This window comes from Astatotilapia calliptera, chromosome 3, assembly GCF_964374335.1.
Source record: "Astatotilapia calliptera chromosome 3, fAstCal68.1, whole genome shotgun sequence".
NCBI classification, from domain to species: domain Eukaryota; kingdom Metazoa; phylum Chordata; class Actinopteri; order Cichliformes; family Cichlidae; genus Astatotilapia; species Astatotilapia calliptera.
Window position 1 is genome coordinate 23,202,621 of NC_137424.1, and position 15,077 is coordinate 23,217,697.

At 57.9% G+C, this 15,077-nt stretch overlaps 8 non-coding genes across 8 annotated transcripts; all 8 read right to left on the bottom strand.

Annotated features, from left to right (window-relative positions):
• Positions 1–1,324: 1,324 nt before the first annotated feature.
• LOC145427630 (5S ribosomal RNA) lies at positions 1,325–1,443 on the bottom strand. Its single transcript, XR_013908171.1, has one exon. It is a non-coding gene; the product is annotated as a 5S ribosomal RNA (ribosomal RNA).
• A 1,417-nt stretch (positions 1,444–2,860) lies between these two features.
• LOC145427188 (5S ribosomal RNA) lies at positions 2,861–2,979 on the bottom strand. The gene has a single exon (XR_013907918.1). It is a non-coding gene; the product is annotated as a 5S ribosomal RNA (ribosomal RNA).
• A 1,645-nt stretch (positions 2,980–4,624) lies between these two features.
• LOC145426412 (5S ribosomal RNA) lies at positions 4,625–4,743 on the bottom strand. Its single transcript, XR_013907122.1, has one exon. It is a non-coding gene; the product is annotated as a 5S ribosomal RNA (ribosomal RNA).
• A 1,407-nt stretch (positions 4,744–6,150) lies between these two features.
• LOC145427631 (5S ribosomal RNA) lies at positions 6,151–6,269 on the bottom strand. Its single transcript, XR_013908172.1, has one exon. It is a non-coding gene; the product is annotated as a 5S ribosomal RNA (ribosomal RNA).
• A 1,095-nt stretch (positions 6,270–7,364) lies between these two features.
• On the bottom strand, positions 7,365–7,483 carry LOC145426413 (5S ribosomal RNA). Its single transcript, XR_013907123.1, has one exon. It is a non-coding gene; the product is annotated as a 5S ribosomal RNA (ribosomal RNA).
• A 1,690-nt stretch (positions 7,484–9,173) lies between these two features.
• Positions 9,174–9,292, bottom strand: LOC145426414 (5S ribosomal RNA). The gene has a single exon (XR_013907124.1). It is a non-coding gene; the product is annotated as a 5S ribosomal RNA (ribosomal RNA).
• A 2,084-nt stretch (positions 9,293–11,376) lies between these two features.
• Positions 11,377–11,495, bottom strand: LOC145427117 (5S ribosomal RNA). Its single transcript, XR_013907841.1, has one exon. It is a non-coding gene; the product is annotated as a 5S ribosomal RNA (ribosomal RNA).
• Positions 11,496–14,809: 3,314 nt separating this feature from the next.
• On the bottom strand, positions 14,810–14,928 carry LOC145427632 (5S ribosomal RNA). Its single transcript, XR_013908173.1, has one exon. It is a non-coding gene; the product is annotated as a 5S ribosomal RNA (ribosomal RNA).
• Between the last annotated feature and the right edge of the window lie 149 nt (positions 14,929–15,077).

The following is a 15,077-nucleotide window of genomic DNA, read 5'->3' on the forward strand; positions in this document are numbered from 1 at the left end:
CATATCTGCATGTTTGCATAATACCCTAACCCAAAGGCTCAGTTTAGCATTTATCTAACAGCACAGGCCCTGGATTGTTGAAGATGGCCTCAGGAACCAGCACAGGGCCTGGTGTGTTGTACATGGCCACAGCTAGCAGCACAGGGCCTGGTTTGGTGAAGATGGCCTCGGCCAGAAGCGCAGGGCCTGGTGTGATGTGAGTGGCCTGAGCAAGAGCCACAGGCCCTGGTGTGGTGTAATTGGCCTCAGCCAGCAGCCACAGGCCCTGGTGTGGTGTAAGTGGCCTCAGCCAGCAGCCACAGGCCCTGGTGTGGTGTAAGTGGCCTCAGCCAGTGCCACAGGCCCTGGTGTGGTGTAAGTGGCCTGAGCAAGAGTCACAGACCCTGGTGTGGTGTAATTGGCCTCAATAGCAACTAAGGCCCTGGTGTGGTGTAAGTGGCCTCAGCCAGAAGCCACAGGCACTGGTGTGGTGTAAGTGGCCTCAGCCAGCAGCCACAGGCCCTGGTGTGGTGTAAGTGGCCTCAGCCAGCAGCCACAGGCCCTGGTGTGGTGTAAGTGGCCTCAGCCAGAAGCCACAGGCCCTGGTGTGGTGTAAGTGGCCTCAGCCAGTGCCACAGGCCCTGGTGTGGTGTAAGTGGCCTCAGCCAGTGCCACAGACCATGGTGTGGTGTAATTGGCCTCAATAGCAACTAATGCCCTGGTGTGGTGTAGGTGGCCTCAGCCAGCAGCCACAGGCCCTGGTGTGGTGTAAGTGGCCTCAATAGCAACTAATGCCCTGGTGTGGTGTAAGTGGCCTCAGCCAGCAGCCACAGGCCCTGGTGTGGTGTAAGTGGCCTCAGCCACTGCCACAGGCCCTGGTGTGGTGTAAGTGGCCTCAATAGCAACTAAGGCCCTGGTGTGGTGTAGGTGGCCTCAGCCAGCAGCCACAGGCCCTGGTGTGGTGTAAGTGGCCTCAGCCAGTGCCACAGGCCCTGGTGTGGTGTAAGTGGCCTGAGCAAGAGCCACAGACCCTGGTGTGGTGTAATTGGTCTCAATAGCAACTAATGCTCTGGTGTGGTGTAAGTGGCCTCAGCCAGCAGCCACAGGCCCTGGTGTGGTGTAAGTGGCCTCAGCCAGCAGCCACAGGCCCTGATGTGGTGTAAGTGGCCCCAGCCGGTCACTCAGGCCCTGGTGTGGTGTAGGTGGCATCAGCTAGCAGCACAAGACATTGGAAAACAGCCAAAAGCAATGTCGTTAATGTGCCCTCATTAATGGGCAGCTGCTTTTGGTCTTTTAATACACCCCTTCTCTGGATCAAAAGCGGTTCAATGACATGAAAATGAAAGGCTTACAGCACCAGGTATTCCCAGGTAGTCTCCCATCCAAGTACTAACCAAGCCCAGCCCTGCTTAGCTTCCGAGATCAGACGAGGTCGGGCGTGCTCAGGGTGGTATGGCCGTAAGCTGCTGGCCCCAGCACAATGTCTCAATTTATGGATTCAACTGATTAGGTGGCAAGTACCTGAAGTTACGAAGACAATCCTTTAACCATACCTGCATGTTTGCATAATACCCTAACCCAAAGGCTCAGTTTAGCATTTATCTAACAGCACAGGCCCTGGATTGTTGAAGATGGCCTCAGGAACCAGCACAGGGCCTGGTGTGTTGTACATGGCCACAGCTAGCAGCACAGGGCCTGGTTTGGTGAAGATGGCCTCGGCCAGAAGCGCAGGGCCTGGTGTGATGTGAGTGGCCTGAGCAAGAGCCACAGGCCCTGGTGTGGTGTAAGTGGCCTCAGCCAGAAGCCACAGGCACTGGTGTGGTGTAAGTGACCTCAGCCAGCAGCCACAGGCCCTGGTGTGGTGTAAGTGGCCTCAGCCAAAAGCCACAGGCACTGGTGTGGTGTAAGTGCCCTCAGCCAGCAGCCACAGGCACTGGTGTGGTGTAAGTGACCTCAGCCAGCAGCCACAGGCCCTGGTGTGGTGTAAGTGGCCTCAGCCAGCAGCCACAGGCCCTGGTGTGGTGTAAGTGGCCTCAGCCAGTGCCACAGGCCCTGGTGTGGTGTAAGTGGCCTGAGCAAGAGTCACAGACCCTGGTGTGGTGTAATTGGCCTCAATAGCAACTAATGCCCTGGTGTGGTGTAAGTGGCCTCAGCCAGCAGCCACAGGCCCTGGTGTGGTGTAAGTGGCCTCAGAAGCAAATAAGGCCGTGGTGTTGTGTATGTGGCCTCAGCCAGCAGCCACAGGCCCTTGGTGTGGTGTAAGTGGCCTCAGCCAGCAGCCACAGGCCCTGGTGTGGTGTGGGTGGCCTCAGCCAGCAGCCACAGGCCCTTGGTGTGGTGTAAGTCGCCTCATCCAGCAGCCACAGGCCCTGATGTGGTGTAAGTGGCCTCAGCCAGAGCCACAGGCCCTGGTGTGGTGTAAGTGGCCTCAGCCAGAGCCACAGGGTCTGGTGTGATATGAGTGGCCTGAGCAAGAGCCACAGGCCCTGGTGTGGTGTAAGTGGCCTCAGCCAGCAGCCACAGGCCCTGGTGTGGTGTGGGTGGCCTCAGCCAGCAGCCACAGGCCCTTGGTGTGGTGTAAGTCGCCTCATCCAGCAGCCACAGGCCCTGATGTGGTGTAAGTGGCCTCAGCCAGAGCCACAGGCCCTGGTGTGGTGTAAGTGGCCTCAGCCAGAGCCACAGGCCCTGATGTGGTGTAAGTGGCCCCAGCCGGTCACTCAGGCCCTGGTGTGGTGTAGGTGGCATCAGCTAGCAGCACAAGACATTGGAAAACAGCCAAAAGCAGTGTCGTTAATGTGCCCTCATTAATGGGCAGCTGCTTTTGGTCTTTTAATACACCCCTTCTCTGGATCAAAAGCGGTTCAATGACATGAAAATCAAAGGCTTACAGCACCAGGTATTCCAAGGAAGTCTCCCATCCAAGTACTAACCAAGCCCAGCCCTTCTTAGCTTCCGAGATCAGACGAGGTCGGGCGTGCTCAGGGTGGTATGGCCGTAAGCTGCTGGCCCCAGCACAATGTCTCAATTTATGGATTCAACTGATTAGGTGGCAAGTACCTGAAGTTACGAAGACAATCCTATAACCATACCTGCATGTTTGCATAATACCCTAACCCAAAGGCTCAGTTTGGCATTTATCTAACAGCACAGGCCCTGGATTGTTGAAGATGGCCTCAGGAACCAGCACAGGGCCTGGTGTGTTGTACATGGCCACAGCAAGCAGCACAGGGCCAGGTTTGGTGAAGATGGCCTCGGCCAGAAGCACAGGGTCTGGTGTGATATGAGTGGCCTGAGCAAGAGCCACAGGCCCTGGTGTGGTGTAAGTGGCCTCAGCCAGCAGCCACAGGCCCTGGTGTGGTGTGGGTGGCCTCATCCAGCAGCCACAGGCCCTTGTGTGGTGTAAGTGGCCTCAGCCAGCAGCCACAGGCCCTGGTGTGGTGTAAGTGGCCTCAGCCAGTGCCACAGGCCCTGGTGTGGTGTAATTGGCCTCAATAGCAACTAAGGCCCTGGTGTTGTGTATGTGGCCTCAGCCAGCAGCCACAGGCCCTGGTGTGGTGTAAGTGGCCTCAATAGCAACTAATGCCCTGGTGTGGTGTAAGTGGCCTCAGCCAGCAGCCACAGGCACTGGTGTGGTGTAAGTGCCCTCAGCCAGCAGCCACAGGCACTGGTGTGGTGTAAGTGCCCTCAGCCAGCAGCCACAGGCCCTGGTGTGGTGTAAGTGGCCTGAGCAAGAGCCACAGGCCCTGGTGTGGTGTAAGTGGCCTCAGCCAGCAGCCACAGGCCCTGGTGTGGTGTAAGTGCCCTCAGCCAGCAGCCACAGGCCCTGGTGTGGTGTAAGTGGCCTCAGCCAGCAGCCACAGGCCCTGGTGTGGTGTAAGTGGCCTCAGCCAGAGCCACAGGCCCTGGTGTGGTGTAAGTGGCCTCAGCCAGTGCCACAGGCCCTGGTGTGGTGTAAGTGGCCTGAGCAAGAGCCACAGACCCTGGTGTGGTGTAATTGGCCTCAATAGCAACTAATGCCCTGGTGTGGTGTAGGTGGCCTCAGCCAGCAGCCACAGGCCCTGGTGTGGTGTAAGTGGCCTCAATAGCAACTAATGCCCTGGTGTGGTGTAAGTGGCCTCAGCCAGCAGCCACAGGCCCTGGTGTGGTGTAAGTGGCCTGAGCAAGAGCCACAGACCCTGGTGTGGTGTAATTGGCCTCAATAGCAACTAAGGCCCTGGTGTGGTGTAGGTGGCCTCAGCCAGCAGCCACAGGCCCTGGTGTGGTGTAAGTGGCCTCAGCCAGTGCCACAGGCCCTGGTGTGGTGTAAGTGGCCTGAGCAAGAGCCACAGACCCTGGTGTGGTGTAATTGGCCTCAATAGCAACTAATGCCCTGGTGTGGTGTAAGTGGCCTCAGCCAGCAGCCACAGGCCCTGGTGTGGTGTAAGTGGCCTCAGCCAGCAGCCACAGGCCCTGATGTGGTGTAAGTGGCCCCAGCCGGTCACTCAGGCCCTGGTGTGGTGTAGGTGGCATCAGCTAGCAGCACAAGACATTGGAAAACAGCCAAAAGCAATGTCGTTAATGTGCCCTCATTAATGGGCAGCTGCTTTTGGTCTTTTAATACACCCCTTCTCTGGATCAAAAGCGGTTCAATGACATGAAAATGAAAGGCTTACAGCACCAGGTATTCCCAGGCAGTCTCCCATCCAAGTACTAACCAAGCCCAGCCCTGCTTAGCTTCCGAGATCAGACGAGGTCGGGCGTGCTCAGGGTGGTATGGCCGTAAGCTGCTGGCCCCAGCACAATGTCTCAATTTATGGATTCAACTGATTAGGTGGCAAGTACCTGAAGTTACGAAGACAATCCTTTAACCATATCTGCATGTTTGCATAATACCCTAACCCAAAGGCTCAGTTTAGCATTTATCTAACAGCACAGGCCCTGGATTGTTGAAGATGGCCTCAGGAACCAGCACAGGGCCTGGTGTGTTGTACATGGCCACAGCTAGCAGCACAGGGCCTGGTTTGGTGAAGATGGCCTCGGCCAGAAGCGCAGGGCCTGGTGTGATGTGAGTGGCCTGAGCAAGAGCCACAGGCCCTGGTGTGGTGTAATTGGCCTCAGCCAGCAGCCACAGGCCCTGGTGTGGTGTAAGTGGCCTCAGCCAGCAGCCACAGGCCCTGGTGTGGTGTAAGGGCCTCAGCCAGTGCCACAGGCCCTGGTGTGGTGTAAGTGGCCTGAGCAAGAGTCACAGACCCTGGTGTGGTGTAATTGGCCTCAATAGCAACTAAGGCCCTGGTGTGGTGTAAGTGGCCTCAGCCAGAAGCCACAGGCACTGGTGTGGTGTAAGTGGCCTCAGCCAGCAGCCACAGGCCCTGGTGTGGTGTAAGTGGCCTCAGCCAGCAGCCACAGGCCCTGGTGTGGTGTAAGTGGCCTCAGCCAGCAGCCACAGGCCCTGGTGTGGTGTAAGTGGCCTCAGCCAGTGCCACAGGCCCTGGTGTGGTGTAAGTGGCCTCAGCCAGTGCCACAGACCATGGTGTGGTGTAATTGGCCTCAATAGCAACTAATGCCCTGGTGTGGTGTAGGTGGCCTCAGCCAGCAGCCACAGGCCCTGGTGTGGTGTAAGTGGCCTCAATAGCAACTAATGCCCTGGTGTGGTGTAAGTGGCCTCAGCCAGCAGCCACAGGCCCTGGTGTGGTGTAAGTGGCCTCAGCCACTGCCACAGGCCCTGGTGTGGTGTAAGTGGCCTCAATAGCAACTAAGGCCCTGGTGTGGTGTAGGTGGCCTCAGCCAGCAGCCACAGGCCCTGGTGTGGTGTAAGTGGCCTCAGCCAGTGCCACAGGCCCTGGTGTGGTGTAAGTGGCCTGAGCAAGAGCCACAGACCCTGGTGTGGTGTAATTGGTCTCAATAGCAACTAATGCTCTGGTGTGGTGTAAGTGGCCTCAGCCAGCAGCCACAGGCCCTGGTGTGGTGTAAGTGGCCTCAGCCAGCAGCCACAGGCCCTGATGTGGTGTAAGTGGCCCCAGCCGGTCACTCAGGCCCTGGTGTGGTGTAGGTGGCATCAGCTAGCAGCACAAGACATTGGAAAACAGCCAAAAGCAATGTCGTTAATGTGCCCTCATTAATGGGCAGCTGCTTTTGGTCTTTTAATACACCCCTTCTCTGGATCAAAAGCGGTTCAATGACATGAAAATGAAAGGCTTACAGCACCAGGTATTCCCAGGTAGTCTCCCATCCAAGTACTAACCAAGCCCAGCCCTGCTTAGCTTCCGAGATCAGACGAGGTCGGGCGTGCTCAGGGTGGTATGGCCGTAAGCTGCTGGCCCCAGCACAATGTCTCAATTTATGGATTCAACTGATTAGGTGGCAAGTACCTGAAGTTACGAAGACAATCCTTTAACCATACCTGCATGTTTGCATAATACCCTAACCCAAAGGCTCAGTTTAGCATTTATCTAACAGCACAGGCCCTGGATTGTTGAAGATGGCCTCAGGAACCAGCACAGGGCCTGGTGTGTTGTACATGGCCACAGCTAGCAGCACAGGGCCTGGTTTGGTGAAGATGGCCTCGGCCAGAAGCGCAGGGCCTGGTGTGATGTGAGTGGCCTGAGCAAGAGCCACAGGCCCTGGTGTGGTGTAAGTGGCCTCAGCCAGAAGCCACAGGCACTGGTGTGGTGTAAGTGGCCTCAGCCAGCAGCCACAGGCCCTGGTGTGGTGTAAGTGGCCTCAGCCAGCAGCCACAGGCCCTGGTGTGGTGTAAGTGGCCTCAGCCAGAGCCACAGGCCCTGGTGTGGTGTAAGTGGCCTCAGCCAGTGCCACAGGCCCTGGTGTGGTGTAAGTGGCCTGAGCAAGAGCCACAGACCCTGGTGTGGTGTAATTGGCCTCAATAGCAACTAATGCCCTGGTGTGGTGTAGGTGGCCTCAGCCAGCAGCCACTGGCCCTGGTGTGGTGTAAGTGGCCTCAATAGCAACTAATGCCCTGGTGTGGTGTAAGTGGCCTCAGCCAGCAGCCACAGGCCCTGGTGTGGTGTAAGTGGCCTGAGCAAGAGCCACAGACCCTGGTGTGGTGTAATTGGCCTCAATAGCAACTAAGGCCCTGGTGTGGTGTAGGTGGCCTCAGCCAGCAGCCACAGGCCCTGGTGTGGTGTAAGTGGCCTCAGCCAGCAGCCACAGGCCCTGGTGTGGTGTAAGTGGCCTCAGCCAGCAGCCACAGGCCCTGATGTGGTGTAAGTGGCCCCAGCCGGTCACTCAGGCCCTGGTGTGGTGTTGGTGGCATCAGCTAGCAGCACAAGACATTGGAAAACAGCCAAAAGCAATGTCGTTAATGTGCCCTCATTAATGGGCAGCTGCTTTTGGTCTTTTAATACACCCCTTCTCTGGATCAAAAGCGGTTCAATGACATGAAAATGAAAGGCTTACAGCACCAGGTATTCCCAGGCAGTCTCCCATCCAAGTACTAACCAAGCCCAGCCCTGCTTAGCTTCCGAGATCAGACGAGGTCGGGCGTGCTCAGGGTGGTATGGCCGTAAGCTGCTGGCCCCAGCACAATGTCTCAATTTATGGATTCAACTGATTAGGTGGCAAGTACCTGAAGTTACGAAGACAATCCTTTAACCATACCTGCATGTTTGCATAATACCCTAACCCAAAGGCTCAGTTTAGCATTTATCTAACAGCACAGGCCCTGGTGTGTTGTACATGGCCACAGCTAGCAGCACAGGGCCTGGTTTGGTGAAGATGGCCTCGGCCAGAAGCGCAGGGCCTGGTGTGATGTGAGTGGCCTGAGCAAGAGCCACAGGCCCTGGTGTGGTGTAAGTGGCCTCAGCCAGAAGCCACAGGCACTGGTGTGCTGTAAGTGGCCTCAACCAGCAGCCACAGGCCCTGGTGTGGTGTAAGTGGCCTCAGCCAGCAGCCACAGGCCCTGGTGTGGTGTAAATGGCCTCAGCCAGCAGCCACAGGCCCTGGTGTGGTGTAAGTGGCCTCAGCCAGAGCCACAGGCCCTGGTGTGGTGTAAGTGGCCTCAGCCAGTGCCACAGGCCCTGGTGTGGTGTAAGTGGCCTGAGCAAGAGCCACAGACCCTGGTGTGGTGTAATTGGCCTCAATAGCAACTAATGCCCTGGTGAGGTGTAGGTGGCCTCAGCCAGCAGCCACAGGCCCTGGTGTGGTGTAAGTGGCCTCAGCCAGTGCCACAGGCCCTGGTGTGGTGTAAGGGGCCTCAATAGCAACTAATGCCCTGGTGTGGTGTAAGTGGCCTCAGCCAGCAGCCACAGGCACTGGTGTGGTGTAAGTGGCCTCAGCCAGCAGCCACAGGCCCTGGTGTGGTGTAAGTGGCCTCAGCCAGCAGCCACAGGCCCTGGTGTGGTGTAAGTGGCCTGAGCCAGCTGCCACAGGCCCTGGTGTGGTGTAAGTGGCCTCAGCCAGAAGCCACAGGCACTGGTGTGGTGTAAGTGCCCTCAGCCAGCAGCCACAGGCCCTGGTGTGGTGTAAGTGACCTCAGCCAGCAGCCACAGGCCCTGGTGTGGTGTAAGTGGCCTCAGCCAGCAGCCACAGGCACTGGTGTGGTGTAAGTGGCCTCAGCCAGCAGCCACAGGCCCTGGTGTGGTGTAAGTGGCCTCAGCCAGCAGCCACAGGCCCTGGTGTGGTGTAAGTGGCCTGAGCCAGCAGCCACAGGCCCTGGTGTGGTGTAAGTGGCGTCAGCCAGTGCCACAGGCCCTAGTGTGGTGTAAGTGGCCTGAGCAAGAGTCACAGACCCTGGTGTGGTGTAATTGGCCTCAATAGCAACTAATGCCCTGGTGTGGTGTAGGTGGCCTCAGCCAGCAGCCACAGGCCCTGGTGTGGTGTAAGTGGCCTCAGCCAGTGCCACAGGCCCTGATGTGGTGTAAGTGGCCTGAGCAAGAGCCACAGACCCTGGTGTGGTGTAATTGGCCTCAATAGCAACTAATGCCCTGGTGTGGTGTAAGTGGCCTCAGCCAGCAGCCACAGGCCCTGGTGTGGTGTAAGTGGCCTCAGCCAGCAGCCACAGGCCCTGATGTGGTGTAAGTGGCCCCAGCCGGTCACTCAGGCCCTGGTGTGGTGTAGGTGGCATCAGCTAGCAGCACAAGACATTGGAAAACAGCCAAAAGCAATGTCGTTAATGTGCCCTCATTAATGGGCAGCTGCTTTTGGTCTTTTAATACACCCCTTCTCTGGATCAAAAGCGGTTCAATGACATGAAAAACAAAGGCTTACAGCACCAGGTATTCCCAGGCAGTCTCCCATCCAAGTACTAACCAAGCCCAGCCCTGCTTAGCTTCCGAGATCAGACGAGGTCGGGCGTGCTCAGGGTGGTATGGCCGTAAGCTGCTGGCCCCAGCACAATGTCTCAATTTATGGATTCAACTGATTAGGTGGCAAGTACCTGAAGTTACGAAGACAATCCTTTAACCATACCTGCATGTTTGCATAATACCCTAACCCAAAGGCTCAGTTTAGCATTTATCTAACAGCACAGGCCCTGGATTGTTGAAGATGGCCTCAGGAACCAGCACAGGGCCTGGTGTGTTGTACATGGCCACAGCTAGCAGCACAGGGCCTGGTTTGGTGAAGATGGCCTCGGCCAGAAGCGCAGGGCCTGGTGTGATGTGAGTGGCCTGAGCAAGAGCCACAGGCCCTGGTGTGGTGTAAGTGGCCTCAGCCAGAAGCCACAGGCACTGGTGTGGTGTAAGTGGCCTCAGCCAGCAGCCACAGTCCCTGGTGTGGTGTAAGTGGCCTCAGCCAGCAGCCACAGGCCCTGGTGTGGTGTAAGTGGCCTCAGCCAGCAGCCACAGGCCCTGGTGTGGTGTAAGTGGCCTCAGCCAGCAGCCACAGGCCCTGGTGTGGTGTAAGTGGCCTCAGCCAGTGCCACAGGCCCTGGTGTGGTGTAAGTGGCCTGAGCAAGAGCCACAGACCCTGGTGTGGTGTAATTGGCCTCAATAGCAACTAATGCCCTGGTGTGGTGTAAGTGGCCTCAGCCAGCAGCCACAGGCCCTGGTGTGGTGTAAGTGGCCTCAGCCAGTGCCACAGGCCCTGGTGTGGTGTAAGGGGCCTCAATAGCAACTAAGGCCCTGGTGTGGTGTAAGTGGCCTCAGCCAGCAGCCACAGGCCCTGGTGTGGTGTAAGTGACCTCAGCCAGCAGCCACAGGCCCTGGTGTGGTGTAAGTGGCCTCAGCCAGCAGCCACAGGCCCTGGTGTGGTGTAAGTGGCCTCAGCCAGTGCCACAGGCCCTGGTGTGGTGTAAGTGGCCTGAGCAAGAGTCACAGACCCTGGTGTGGTGTAATTGGCCTCAATAGCAACTAATGCCCTGGTGTGGTGTAGGTGGCCTCAGCCAGCAGCCACAGGCCCTGGTGTGGTGTAAGGGGCCTCAATAGCAACTAATGCCCTGGTGTGGTGTAAGTGGCCTCAGCCAGCAGCCACAGGCACTGGTGTGGTGTAAGTGCCCTCAGCCAGCAGCCACAGGCCCTGGTGTGGTGTAAGTGGCCTCAGCCAGAAGCCACAGGCCCTGGTGTGGTGTAAGTGGCCTGAGCAAGAGCCACAGGCCCTGGTGTGGTGTAAGTGGCCTCAGCCAGAAGCCACAGGCACTGGTGTGGTGTAAGTGCCCTCAGCCAGCAGCCACAGGCACTGGTGTGGTGTAAGTGACCTCAGCCAGCAGCCACAGGCCCTGGTGTGGTGTAAGTGGCCTCAGCCAGCAGCCACAGGCCCTGGTGTGGTGTAAGTGGCCTCAGCCAGAAGCCACAGGCACTGGTGTGGTGTAAGTGCCCTCAGCCAGCAGCCACAGGCACTGGTGTGGTGTAAGTGACCTCAGCCAGCAGCCACAGGCCCTGGTGTGGTGTAAGTGGCCTCAGCCAGCAGCCACAGGCCCTGGTGTGGTGTAAGTGGCCTCAGCCAGCAGCCACAGGCCCTGGTGTGGTGTAAGTGGCCTGAGCAAGAGTCACAGACCCTGGTGTGGTGTAATTGGCCTCAATAGCAACTAATGCCCTGGTGTGGTGTAGGTGGCCTCAGCCAGCAGCCACAGGCCCTGGTGTGGTGTAAGTGGCCTCAGCCAGTGCCACAGGCCCTGATGTGGTGTAAGTGGCCTGAGCAAGAGCCACAGACCCTGGTGTGGTGTAATTGGCCTCAATAGCAACTAATGCCCTGGTGTGGTGTAAGTGGCCTCAGCCAGCAGCCACAGGCCCTGGTGTGGTGTAAGTGGCCTCAGCCAGCAGCCACAGGCCCTGATGTGGTGTAAGTGGCCCCAGCCGGTCACTCAGGCCCTGGTGTGGTGTAGGTGGCATCAGCTAGCAGCACAATACATTGGAAAACAGCCAAAAGCAATGTCGTTAATGTGCCCTCATTAATGGGCAGCTGCTTTTGGTCTTTTAATACACCCCTTCTCTGGATCAAAAGCGGTTCAATGACATGAAAATGAAAGGCTTACAGCACCAGGTATTCCCAGGTAGTCTCCCATCCAAATACTAACCAAGCCCAGCCCTGCTTAGCTTCCGAGATCAGACGAGGTCGGGCATGCTCAGGGTGGTATGGCCGTAAGCTGCTGGCCCCAGCACAATGTCTCAATTTATGGATTCAACTGATTAGGTGGCAAGTACCTGAAGTTACGAAGACAATCCTTTAACCATACCTGCATGTTTGCATAATACCCTAACCCAAAGGCTCAGTTTAGCATTTATCTAACAGCACAGGCCCTGGATTGTTGAAGATGGCCTCAGGAACCAGCACAGGGCCTGGTGTGTTGTACATGGCCACAGCTAGCAGCACAGGGCCTGGTTTGGTGAAGATGGCCTCGGCCAGAAGCGCAGGGCCTGGTGTGATGTGAGTGGCCTGAGCAAGAGCCACAGGCCCTGGTGTGGTGTAAGTGGCCTCAGCCAGAAGCCACAGTCCCTGGTGTGGTGTAAGTGGCCTCAGCCAGCAGCCACAGGCCCTGGTGTGGTGTAAGTGGCCTCAGCCAGCAGCCACAGTCCCTGGTGTGGTGTAAGTGGCCTCAGCCAGCAGCCACAGGCCCTGGTGTGGTGTAAGTGACCTCAGCCAGCAGCCACAGTCCCTGGTGTGGTGTAAGTGGCCTCAGCCAGCAGCCACAGGCCCTGGTGTGGTGTAAGTGACCTCAGCCAGCAGCCACAGGCCCTGGTGTGGTGTAAGTGGCCTCAGCCAGCAGCCACAGGCCCTGGTGTGGTGTAAGTGGCCTGAGCCAGCTGCCACAGGCCCTGGTGTGGTGTAAGTGGCCTCAGCCAGAAGCCACAGGCACTGGTGTGGTGTAAGTGCCCTCAGCCAGCAGCCACAGGCCCTGGTGTGGTGTAAGTGACCTCAGCCAGCAGCCACAGGCCCTGGTGTGGTGTAAGTGGCCTCAGCCAGCAGCCACAGGCCCTGGTGTGGTGTAAGTGGCCTCAGCCAGTGCCACAGGCCCTGGTGTGGTGTAAGTGGCCTGAGCAAGAGTCACAGACCCTGGTGTGGTGTAATTGGCCTCAATAGCAACTAATGCCCTGGTGTGGTGTAGGTGGCCTCAGCCAGCAGCCACAGGCCCTGGTGTGGTGTAAGTGGCCTCAGCCAGTGCCACAGGCCCTGGTGTGGTGTAAGGGGCCTCAATAGCAACTAATGCCCTGGTGTGGTGTAAGTGGCCTCAGCCAGCAGCCACAGGCACTGGTGTGGTGTAAGTGCCCTCAGCCAGCAGCCACAGGCCCTGGTGTGGTGTAAGTGGCCTCAGCCAGCAGCCACAGGCCCTGGTGTGGTGTAAGTGGCCTGAGCAAGAGCCACAGGCCCTGGTGTGGTGTAAGTGGCCTCAGCCAGAAGCCACAGGCACTGGTGTGGTGTAAGTGACCTCAGCCAGCAGCCACAGGCCCTGGTGTGGTGTAAGTGGCCTCAGCCAAAAGCCACAGGCACTGGTGTGGTGTAAGTGCCCTCAGCCAGCAGCCACAGGCACTGGTGTGGTGTAAGTGACCTCAGCCAGCAGCCACAGGCCCTGGTGTGGTGTAAGTGGCCTCAGCCAGCAGCCACAGGCCCTGGTGTGGTGTAAGTGGCCTCAGCCAGTGCCACAGGCCCTGGTGTGGTGTAAGTGGCCTGAGCAAGAGTCACAGACCCTGGTGTGGTGTAATTGGCCTCAATAGCAACTAATGCCCTGGTGTGGTGTAAGTGGCCTCAGCCAGCAGCCACAGGCCCTGGTGTGGTGTAAGTGGCCTGAGCAAGAGCCACAGGCCCTGGTGTGGTGTAAGTGGCCTCAGCCAGAAGCCACAGGCACTGGTGTGGTGTAAGTGGCCTCAGCCAGCAGCCACAGTCCCTGGTGTGGTGTAAGTGGCCTCAGCCAGCAGCCACAGGCCCTGGTGTGGTGTAAATGGCCTCAGCCAGCAGCCACAGGCCCTGGTGTGGTGTAAGTGGCCTCAGCCAGAGCCACAGGCCATGGTGTGGTGTAAGTGGCCTCAGCCAGTGCCACAGGCCCTGGTGTGGTGTAAGTGGCCTGAGCAAGAGCCACAGACCCTGGTGTGGTGTAATTGGCCTCAATAGCAACTAATGCCCTGGTGTGGTGTAGGTGGCCTCAGCCAGCAGCCACAGGCCCTGGTGTGGTGTAAGTGGCCTCAGCCAGTGCCACAGGCCCTGGTGTGGTGTAAGGGGCCTCAATAGCAACTAATGCCCTGGTGTGGTGTAAGTGGCCTCAGCCAGCAGCCACAGGCACTGGTGTGGTGTAAGTGGCCTCAGCCAGCAGCCACAGGCCCTGGTGTGGTGTAAGTGGCCTCAGCCAGCAGCCACAGGCCCTGGTGTGGTGTAAGTGGCCTGAGCCAGCTGCCACAGGCCCTAGTGTGGTGTAAGTGGCCTCAGCCAGAAGCCACAGGCACTGGTGTGGTGTAAGTGCCCTCAGCCAGCAGCCACACGCCCTGGTGTGGTGTAAGTGACCTCAGCCAGCAGCCAAAGGCCCTGGTGTGGTGTAAGTGGCCTCAGCCAGCAGCCACAGGCCCTGGTGTGGTGTAAGTGGCCTCAGCCAGTGCCACAGGCCCTGGTGTGGTGTAAGTGGCCTGAGCAAGAGTCACAGACCCTGGTGTGGTGTAATTGGCCTCAATAGCAACTAATGCCCTGGTGTGGTGTAGGTGGCCTCAGCCAGCAGCCACAGGCCCTGGTGTGGTGTAAGTGGCCTCAGCCAGTGCCACAGGCCCTGGTGTGGTGTAAGTGGCCTGAGCAAGAGCCACAGGCCCTGGTGTGGTGTAAGTGGCCTCAGCCAGAAGCCACAGGCACTGGTGTGGTGTAAGTGCCCTCAGCCAGCAGCCACAGGCACTGGTGTGGTGTAAGTGACCTCAGCCAGCAGCCACAGGCCCTGGTGTGGTGTAAGTGGCCTCAGCCAGAAGCCACAGGCACTGGTGTGGTGTAAGTGCCCTCAGCCAGCAGCCACAGGCACTGGTGTGGTGTAAGTGACCTCAGCCAGCAGCCACATGCCCTGGTGTGGTGTAAGTGGCCTCAGCCAGCAGCCACAGGCCCTGGTGTGGTGTAAGTGGCCTCAGCCAGTGCCACAGGCCATGGTGTGGTGTAAGTGGCCTGAGCAAGAGCCACAGACCCTGGTGTGGTGTAATTGGCCTCAATAGCAACTAATGCCCTGGTGTGGTGTAAGTGGCCTCAGCCAGCAGCCACAGGCCCTGGTGTGGTGTAAGTGGCCTCAGCCAGCAGCCACAGGCCCTGATGTGGTGTAAGTGGCCCCAGCCGGTCACTCAGGCCCTGGTGTGGTGTAGGTGGCATCAGCTAGCAGCACAAGACATTGGAAAACAGCCAAAAGCAATGTCGTTAATGTGCCCTCATTAATGGGCAGCTGCTTTTGGTCTTTTAATACACCCCTTCTCTGGATCAAAAGCTGTTCAATGACATGAAAATGAAAGGCTTACAGCACCAGGTATTCCCAGGTAGTCTCCCATCCAAGTACTAACCAAGCCCAGCCCTGCTTAGCTTCCGAGATCAGACGAGGTCGGGCGTGCTCAGGGTGGTATGGCCGTAAGCTGCTGGCCCCAGCACAATGTCTCAATTTATGGATTCAACTATTTAGGTGGCAAGTACCTGAAGTTACGAAGACAATCCTTTAACCATACCTGCATGTTTGCATAATACCCTAACCCAAAGGCTCAGTTTAGCATTTATCTAACAGCACA